Source organism: Haliaeetus leucocephalus, unplaced genomic scaffold (genome assembly GCF_000737465.1).
Source record: "Haliaeetus leucocephalus isolate CR32 unplaced genomic scaffold, Haliaeetus_leucocephalus-4.0 Scaffold240, whole genome shotgun sequence".
In the NCBI taxonomy this organism is placed as follows: Eukaryota; Metazoa; Chordata; class Aves; order Accipitriformes; family Accipitridae; genus Haliaeetus; species Haliaeetus leucocephalus.
The window spans coordinates 9,074,411-9,083,704 of record NW_010972676.1 but is presented as its reverse complement, the minus strand read 5'-3'; the positions used below and the strand labels follow the sequence as shown (position 1 = coordinate 9,083,704).

General features: G+C 41.0%; 1 protein-coding gene across 8 annotated transcripts in view; it reads left to right on the top strand.

Annotated features, from left to right (window-relative positions):
- Positions 1–52: 52 nt before the first annotated feature.
- The window catches only part of TRIP12 (thyroid hormone receptor interactor 12), an 81,845-nt gene continuing 72,603 nt past the window's right edge, over positions 53–9,294 (top strand). For 4 of the 8 annotated variants that reach the window (XR_774399.1, XM_010568319.1, XM_010568322.1 and 1 more), the window contains exon 1: positions 53–245. The gene's annotated coding sequence lies outside the window, so the exon portion shown is untranslated. Of the gene's footprint in view, positions 246–9,102; positions 9,176–9,294 lie in introns of those variants that run through there. The other 4 variants (XM_010568323.1, XM_010568321.1, XM_010568320.1 and 1 more) reach the window with 2 other exon arrangements.

The following is a 9,294-nucleotide window of genomic DNA, read 5'->3' as shown; positions in this document are numbered from 1 at the left end:
AGCCGGGGCAGGGGCCGCCCGTCGGCCCGGGGGGCGCGCAGGCCCCGGCGGAGCCCCGGCGCCGGGAGAAAGTAGTCCCGCAGCCTCCCCCTCGCGCCGCTGGAAGGGGTTCGGCGGAGGAGGCGGCGGACGAGGCGCTGCTCGGTGCTGCGGCTTCAGCTGATAATTGAAGGGAAGAGAGGCGGCTGCTGCCGGGAGGAGGGGAGGCACGGAGCGTCTGCGGAGGCCGCATCGGGACAAACTAGGTACCCGGGGTCCCTCCGCTGTTTCAGGGGGCGCCGGGGAGGCGGGCGCGGGGCGGCGTAGCGCTGGGCCCCTCGGCAGCCTCCGGGCCGGGCGGCCGGGCCTGTTGTGTCATCCCCGGCATTAGCCGAGCTGCCCTTCCCGGCGGCCCGGGGCAGGGGGAGGGGAGCAGCGCCATCCCGGAGCATTGTTGCGGATGGGGGGGCGGGCGGGAGACGGGGACGACACGACGCCGCGCTGGTGAGTGTGTGGAGGGGGGGGGGGGAAGGCCGGGGGGGGGGAAGGGGGGCGGGGGGGGGGGGCCCTCGCTGAGGAGGGAAGGGGTGGAAACGGAGCTGACAAAATGGCCAGGCAGTCACCGGAGCCCGCTCTAGGGACATCCCCTCTCCCCCCGGCGCCGGGCAGGTCTGCTGCCCGCCGCGTCGCCTCGACCGGGGCTGCCCGGCGTGTGGGGGGAGCGCGGCCTCCCCTCCCGGGGCCCTCTGTAGCTGCTGATACAAAAGGGCAGTGTCAGTGTTGACACTGCCGTACCGATTTGTATGCCCTTCCCCGTCTTCTCCCTCCCCCACTCCGGTTGGCCCCCTTTTCCCCAATGGCCCCCTTTTTCCCCCCCCCCTTTTTTTTTTTTTTTTTCCCCTGAAGGAGCTATCGAATATCTTAAAGGAAAAAATAGCAACTCCTCTTTCCTTCCCCCCCTGCCAGGCTCGATAAAAATGCTAAATAATCGGCCGACGTCCATATTTCACAAGCTTTTGGGGGGGGAGGAAGAAGGTGGGAAGAGAATGGAGGCGCCTGTAGGGTCGGAGTTACAGTGCTGGCTACCCACAAGAGGGGTTATTTTCGCAGTTAATGTTTTAGACCTGATGTTTTTGTTGCTTTCAGTCAAGAAGCAAGTTGCCTGGTCCTCGCGTTTGCTTGCATAATGCGTCGTACTTGGAGGCTGATCAAACGCTGGGTTCTGCCTTTCCTGCCTTGCTCTTCCTCCTTCCCCTTCCCCGGCGGGCTGGGGGGGCTGGGGAGTGGGAGAAGTTTTGAGGTGCTGGTAGCACTGACGCCAGCCGCCTCCTGGTTACTGCTCTGGTTTTCTGGGGCTGGGAAACAAACTGATACCGGGGCTTTCGCCAGACCTGTAGGCCCGTCTTCCTGCTGTTCAACTTTTTTATTGTTCCCCCCCTCCCCCCCCCTTCCTAGTGCACTGGCTTTCTCGACAGCCAGGGGTTTTCACAGAACGGGAGTCCGAAAGTCTAGACTGTGAACCGGAAAATAATAGGGGAAAGAATGGAAAGTTATGTCAAGGGCTTTGGGGGAAAAACATCGACGTATCGAACAAAGGTCCTGCCTGTATTGGAGAGAGAGGCCTGCATGTGAGGCCTGATTGTGTCGCATTTACACACGGGGAAGAAATGAGTGCTTGGTACTGGCCTAAATTTATTCTGTAAGTCTGGCATGCAACTTGGGAACATTTTTAGAGTGTGTGCAGTTTGTTTTGAGGGTGGCTTTATTACGTGTAGCAATCCAATAATAATTTGAATTTTTTTTTCCAAAAGACTTTAGTTTTTTTTTTTTCCTTCCTGCCTTGTTCAGCAGAAATGATATTGATCCAGAGGTTCTAACACCATAACACAAAACTTTACTCTAACAGGGTAACTTCCACAGTTTATGTATTGTGTGTATTATGAATATTGAGCTTCCTAGTGCTTTAAAGGCTGTCAGAAAGAGAAGTTGAGTAGTTACCACCTGACAAATATGAAGTACATCCTTCATAATGAGAAAGAAGAGGAATTCTAATCACTTAAATTTAAATTAATTTTACAAGCTTTTCTTAGGGGAACTGTCACTGTGGATATACTTTCTTTGTAAGACTTCAAAAGCTAGCAAGCATTGCTGTGATTACTTCTGTTTATCTCTGCTATATTCTCTTCTCTCCAGTTCTCTCTCTCTCTCTCTCTCTTTCTCTCTTCTCTCCCACTCCCAAGACCTAATAGTACAGGGGTGTTTTTTGGTATTTCATTTCTGCTCAGATTTGTGAGGTTTTAGAGGTTTTTTTATTAAGGTAAAACTTTTAAAATATATTTTTATATATATAAAAATATGCATAATGAACATGAGAGCACTTGAAAAATAACTGTATACCTTTCTATGTTTGGTAGCCTATTTAATAAACATTGGTAGGAATGAAAGTATGTATGAAAACATTAGTATTTCAGTTTCTGCAGCTTATAGTTTAACAATTAATGTTATACTTGAACTAAAGTTTAAAAGCAGTGTTCTGGTGAGTAAATACTGTAAATAATACTTCAAGTTTTCAGAAACTTGCATGTTTTTAGCTTGTAATAGTTTCTGTATTTGTAAGATGTAGCTGGCTATGAATGGCTTGGGTCTGTATATAGACTGGTTTTGATCTTATAGTGGGAGGGTTTTTTTAGTTTTATTTGGTGTATCCTGTTGTTGTGTTAGAAATATAGGTAATCTGATTTTCTTTTCAATCCTAGGGAGTCTCTGGAAAAAATTGGGAGTAGTAAGCTTGAATTGACAACTTTAAGTCTGAATGTTCTTCAGTCTCCAGATGGCTCCATAGGTAGGAGCCTGAACAGGTCTTAGCTGTTAGTAGAAAAATTGTAGGTCATTCACAGTGTAACATTACTACTTACTAATATAGCAGATCGACTTCAGTAGGAGTGCCAACCTGTTGAGTAAGAGGCTTATGAAAATGGTGTCTTCTGATGTCTTGCAAAAGTTCTTCAGGCCAAAGTGACCATTAGGGAAACAACCTGTATCTTCCCAGTAAATGAATAATCAGAACTGTCATTCTCAATCAGGAATCATGCAAAAATTCATTTTTTATTTTCCTTTTTATATTGCATATTGACTGTTTGTCTTCAAACCCAGAATGTAAATATTACAGAAAAAAATCGTAATGAAAACTTGTTCTTATAAAATCATTCCTAAATTTGAGGCTGAAAGCTATAGGTAACAAAGACACTGTATGCCTTCTGCAGCAGTTTAGCAAAAAGATAATGCAGTTGACTTCAGTGTCATGAATGAAGACATGATGAATTTCTGTGTGGGTCCTTACACAAAGTAAGTACAGTTACTTACTTTGGGACAATCCAGGAAGATAACCTGACTAAATTCCTTTTGTTTCTAAGAAATGAAGCCAAAGCATGAGTAGGAAAGTTATTGTTTGACTAACTGACATGTTTGTACTTTATTTGTAGTGAATCTCAGAACTATGTGTGTTAATCTTATATTTATACACCGTGCTATATTTTCTAACTAGCTAATTAGTAAGCATCATGTAGAACACTTCTGATCATGAGTCTGTCTTCTGTCACACAGACTAAATTATTGTGACAAAGTATAATCAAATCCCAAAGTTGTACAACATGGTGTACTATCACATTGTTAAAAACTTAACCTGGAATGTTTCTGGGATTTCCTATTGGCCTGTTGCACGATCTGTGTCCTGTTCATCAGCTGTTAAATTAGAAACACTCCCTACAAAGCACTTTGTGGACTCTATGACACTCTTAATAGTGGAAACCTTTCCTCAAGCTGTTATTGCCATATTCAGTACCGACTCTGAAGGTAGTAGTACATCTGAATTTTTTGGTGGGGTGGAAGATTACTTTTGGGTCAGTGTGTTTATTTTTCTGAAGAAGTAATACTTTGAATTTGGTCCTAATATTTTAATCTATATATAGTATCATAGCAGATTTATGGCAGTATATGAATCAACTTCTTGCTGAGTGTTTTCATAGCTAAGTTTTAATTTGGGACATGAGGTTGGTAACTGCAAAACAAAGTCACATTAACTCTTTTTTTCCCTCCTGATATTTTTTCAATTTACATGAAATAATGTGTTTCTCAAGGAGCAGAACTATTTTCAGACTTCTTGCTGGTGATCAAGCATGACAGAATGCTTGTATGTAGCTGCTTGTTTCAGGATGTCTTAACAAAATGATTAACTTTAAAACATTAATTCAGCAATCTTCTGTAAATAAAAATTTTCTAGCCACACATGATATCAAGTGTACACTCGTTGTGAAAGACAGTGCTAAGTCAACTAGCTTCTCCACTGCACGCTTTCAGATGCCAGTGGTGGTTACTTTAGTGTGAAGGTTAGTTTTGAGGAGCAATTTCTCTCTGAATCCTGCCATGTGATAAAATTTTTCTTGTCAAGTTGGTAGAATCTAACTGCAAATATGCAGTCATTCTCCTTCAATTCTGTCTGGCAGCCAGGGTTTGAGCACATATAACCAATCTGCTTACTCTCACTGTCTATAATAAGGCTTGTCTTGCAATGTACTGACTGTTGCCAGTCTTAACTTGACTCATGAACATAATCAGTACAAATATGGCAGAAAAACTACCATATATAAGAGCAATAGATAGTCAACTTCTCAAGTGAAGACTTTTATATAGGAAAAACTGGAAAAGTTAAGTATATATCAAAAAAGTTAATAATGGTGATCTAATACTGGACTTCAATACTAAAGATGCATGAAAAGTATTAGCAATGGTGTTCAAGCCATAGTTGCCTTTAGTTGCTCCAGAAAAGCCTCTCTTGCCATGATTCATAGAGTAAGCCAGTTTAGAAAGGATCTCTGGAGGTCACTTGGCCCTGCTCACCATTTGACTTTATCTACTCTTGAATAAATAGTTTTTCATTGATCACTGTGCTAATAAAATAACTCCATCTTCTGGAGTGATAAGAAAGGTAAAAAAACACCAACAAACCTTCAAAGGTATGTGTGGAGAGGAAACTGGAAGGACTCTGCAATGTATGGCAGTACGCTGCTGCCTCATGGAGCAGGAAGGAAATCATAGTTTCTCAGTGTTTTCTGAATGGATTGGTCTGTATTGTGATGGTGTCCACAATAAAGTGCGCATGCTGAACTGCAAAGATTTGACCCTCTTAATGGGTACGAAAGGGTCTGAGTCATCTCCTGGAATGGGAACCTTGAATTGTAGGGAGCAATTTCATATTTCAAAATGAAAGCTGAGGTCCCTGGTACTTGGTGAACAAGAATGCTTTTTTTTAAGATCTGGAAGGCAAGGTATATTTAATGTTTATTCTGCTTTGAGTAACTTGTTGCTGACAACCCTTGTTTTATTACATAACATCCAAATAAGTAAACTTAGTGTAAAGAACGGCAACTACTTGCTAGACTTCTGTAAAGGTGGAAATGAAAGAATACAAACATGTTCTTTATTTTCTGATGTACATTGTTATTTGGGGACAAAGGTATTAAACTTTCAGAAGGCTGTCTAGTTAAGAGAGGCATTAGGTTCAATACCACCAATGTGTGTCTCCTTCAGATTTGTGGCTGACTACTGTTGTGTACTTAAAGCGTGGTTAATATCAATTGGTATTAATGCAGAGCAGTAACTGTAATGAAGAATTTTTACTTTGATTTTTAGGGGTAGTTCCTAAAGGTAACACCATTATGAAAGATAAGCCTGGGACAAACCTTCCATAGGTCATCTGGTACGTAGTTCCGCTCCAAGGTGACTAGGTCTAGTCTTATGCTATATTTGCTTTTAGAAAGCATGCATGCTGTTTTGTTCTCCCTTATCATTCTCCATGTCTAACTTCTGTCTTATTTGCTTTTCTATGAGCTTGTTATGGTTTGTCTTATCCACTCTGGGTAGGAGAAATTATCTTCTCTCTGTACTATGGGCTTTTGTGTGCTTGAAGTCTGTTCTGTACCTCCTCTCTTAGTCCTAGACTGCTTAGATAGAAAAGTAGAAGTGCAGGTAAATAAATGTGGAAATCAAAAATACACTTTTATGTAGTATCTACTAAGTTGAAAACATTTTTTTTTTTTTAGGAGCAATATAAATGAGTTGAGGCACCAAAAAAGGAAATATGTAAACAATGCATAGTAACACTAGTGAGGGTGGAATTCAACATCCCCCATGCCTGCCTGCCTCCCCCCTCACCCCAAAGAAAAAGGAAACCCCAAACAAACATTACCCCTGTGGCCCCCCCCCCCCCCCTTAGGGGACTTGCATTAAATGTCCTTGATGCTGGTATAATCATTAGATGCTTACTTGAACTCCTGGAGTTAGTAAGGAGAAGCTGTCTTTACATCATATATCTCTGTGGAATATGAATCTGTGGTAGATGTCTATTTTTGGACAGGATAATATTGTAAGATGTGGTTAACATCAGGGCTAGAAGATGGCATCTTATCCATGTTAATAATGTTCTGTGACTTCTGATGTCAAATCCCTTATGTAATTAGCGTATTCAGTATAGAGAGTGTCCCTTCCTGGAAGGTGTGTGCAATGTAACTGAACCTTCTGATCACAGGTGAGATGTGGCTATGCATTTAAAGAGAACTAATGAAGAAAGTAACTGAAGGTGCATATTAATAGGCTGTGTGCTGAATACAAACTTGGAACTCTGCCTTCTTTAGTGAATGTTCTCTTTATTTTGAGGATATACTCCATTATAATCAAGGTACTGGCTGCAAACTGTAATTTTTCTTTAAAACTTCACTTGTTTTGGCCTTTGCAGTTGTTTCAGGTGTATAGCTCGATGAACTCAAACATTGTAAAGGGATGAGGGGAAGGTGAGAAATCACCAACTTGAACAAGGGTATGCAGACAGTCATGGTCTGGGTGAATAAGCCTGAGTGAGTAGCACCTGAGAAGCTGCATAGCTAGGTTTCAGATCTTTAAGTGACACCAATAATCAAAATAAATGGATTCAAGTAATGAGAGGAGCAGGAATACCATTGGCATACATAAAAATGCAATTTGATTTGAAGTTAATAAGAAAATTTCTGGAGGAAACACATTTTCAACTGAATCTCATTTAAAGGAAGTGATGGAAGCTGCAGAACTTTGGCAAACTTTGACAGGATTCCCAGTGTTAAAAGCTGTGCTTTAAAGATCTGCTACAGTCTATTCCACAGTGTTTTTCATGTTTATGTAATGACAATGCATGCTGCCATATCTTACTCTGGTAATATTCTGCCCGATTTATTTAGCAGATAGCTTTCTACAGTAAAACACTGGTAATAAAAATGAAGCCCTGCATTGTACCATAAGATTGTGGATTAAAGAAGTTAGTTTCGTTCCCTTACTCAATTAAAAAAAGCTTGGCAGAAGAGCAAATGTATTTCTTTGCCAGAAATAAGATAGCAAATATGCTTTTTTCAGATTTCTTGTATGACAACTTTTAAGTTGATACAGTTCTGCTGCATACGCCCTGTTTCTCATCTACCTCAAGTACTTGTAGCCTTGCAACTGAACATAGACATGCTTTATACTAGACTCTTGACAACAGGACTCCAGCTCAAAGCTTTCATCATCACTTTGTAACTGGAATTGGAGGAAGCATTGTTAAGAGAAATGCCGTTGCACACCTTAATCTGCAAATTTAAATACTCCATGGAGAGAGTGGAAACTGAGCTTTCTTCAGGTTAACTGTGAAGAGGAAAGATGAATTTTGTGGAATTTAGTATGTGAAGGAACAGTACCACTTAAATGCCTTCCATTAATGTTTAAACACCCGAGTACTATGGTCACAGTAGTAAGGATGGGAGTTATTTTCTTTTTTAATAGCTTAGGGTTTTTGACATACTGCCAAAACTGAACTGGAGTTGGGACAGAATGGGCACTGAAGATTCTGACTCTAGCAATGCTGTATGCAGATGAACTCAAGTAAACTAGAACACAAGAACCTTTTATTTGGAAACTTGAGGTAAACGCAAATGTAGTAATGAGTTCCATTTATTTTAAGTACACTTTCAAAAATTAAAGTTTCTTGTGAGACTCCACTGAAGTAACAGGCAAATTAATCTCAATCTGTCACTTTCAAAATACAATGCAATGAACACAGTTGTTGCTATACTTTTATTGCTTCCAGAGGTTGTCTGGAGTAAGGTATATTCCCTGGGTGCATCATGCTTTTTTGTCTGTCACAGACTTAGCCAAAAGCTGTTAAAACTATTCTTGTAGTTTTAAATAAGGTAGATTCCTATTAGGTAACTTAAGTCAATGGATAAACTTAATTTAGTTGTATCATCTATTTTTCAAAACTCTACTTCCTGTGTTTTGTTCAGATGAAGCCTGAATTTCTATCAGATTGAGATCTTATGCTTAAATTCTAACTATGCTTCTTGCTGGCAACACCTGTAGTGTCGCCAGAAACTTTGTCAATTCCCTTGACCTGTTCTTAGGACTGTGCTAAACTAGTGTTGTGTCTGTTTGTGGTGTCTGTTTTGTTGTTGCAGTTTCACAGCCACTTGAAATTACTGGAAACCCTATTAGATCTCACCTGTACTATTAATGCAATTAATTTTAATCTTGTTTTAGTGGCATTGGAGTATTTTAAAAACTTAATCAGAAGTAAGCCAAGTAGGTTGCTGTGCATAGCAAAATTGCTTAATGTGTTTTCATATAAAAGCTGTTCCCCTTCAACTAAGAAATGGTTTCTTCCTTACAGTTTTTTAGGTTTGCAATATTGTTTTCCTTCAACAAAATTATGTCAAGCTATTTGGAAGGTCAGCTCAGTAAGATGGCAAATTAAAATTAGATAGCAGGTGATACTGTTAATTGATCTAACAACAGAATTAAATTAGTATTTTGACTTTTCTCTGTTCTGTAATCCATTCTGAAATACTAGTTGTCTTGAATGTTAATAAAAGTTACAAAATCTCTGTTGTACTTTATAGTGTTCCTATGTTTTTGTCTGGTAGTTCTACATGGAACTCTTTCCAAAAATCGAGTAGCTGGTTTGGTTTTCTGAATGTATTAACTCTGGCATATTTCCACCTGCCCCGCCCCTGCCCTGCGTGAACACTTTTGGGAGATATCAAAAGTGAACATATGGGCACAGAGTGACACAGCAATAGAAGGATCAAGCTAGATAAACAACCTCTGCATAGAATAACCATATCCAAAAGTGTGGTGTATGGTTTGTGGTTTTTTATTTTTAAATCCTAGAACTCACTCCTAACTGCAGTAACTTGCTTTGTGGAAAGCTATCTTCTGCCTTCCCCCCCCCCCCCCTCCCCCACCACCCCACGCGGGGGG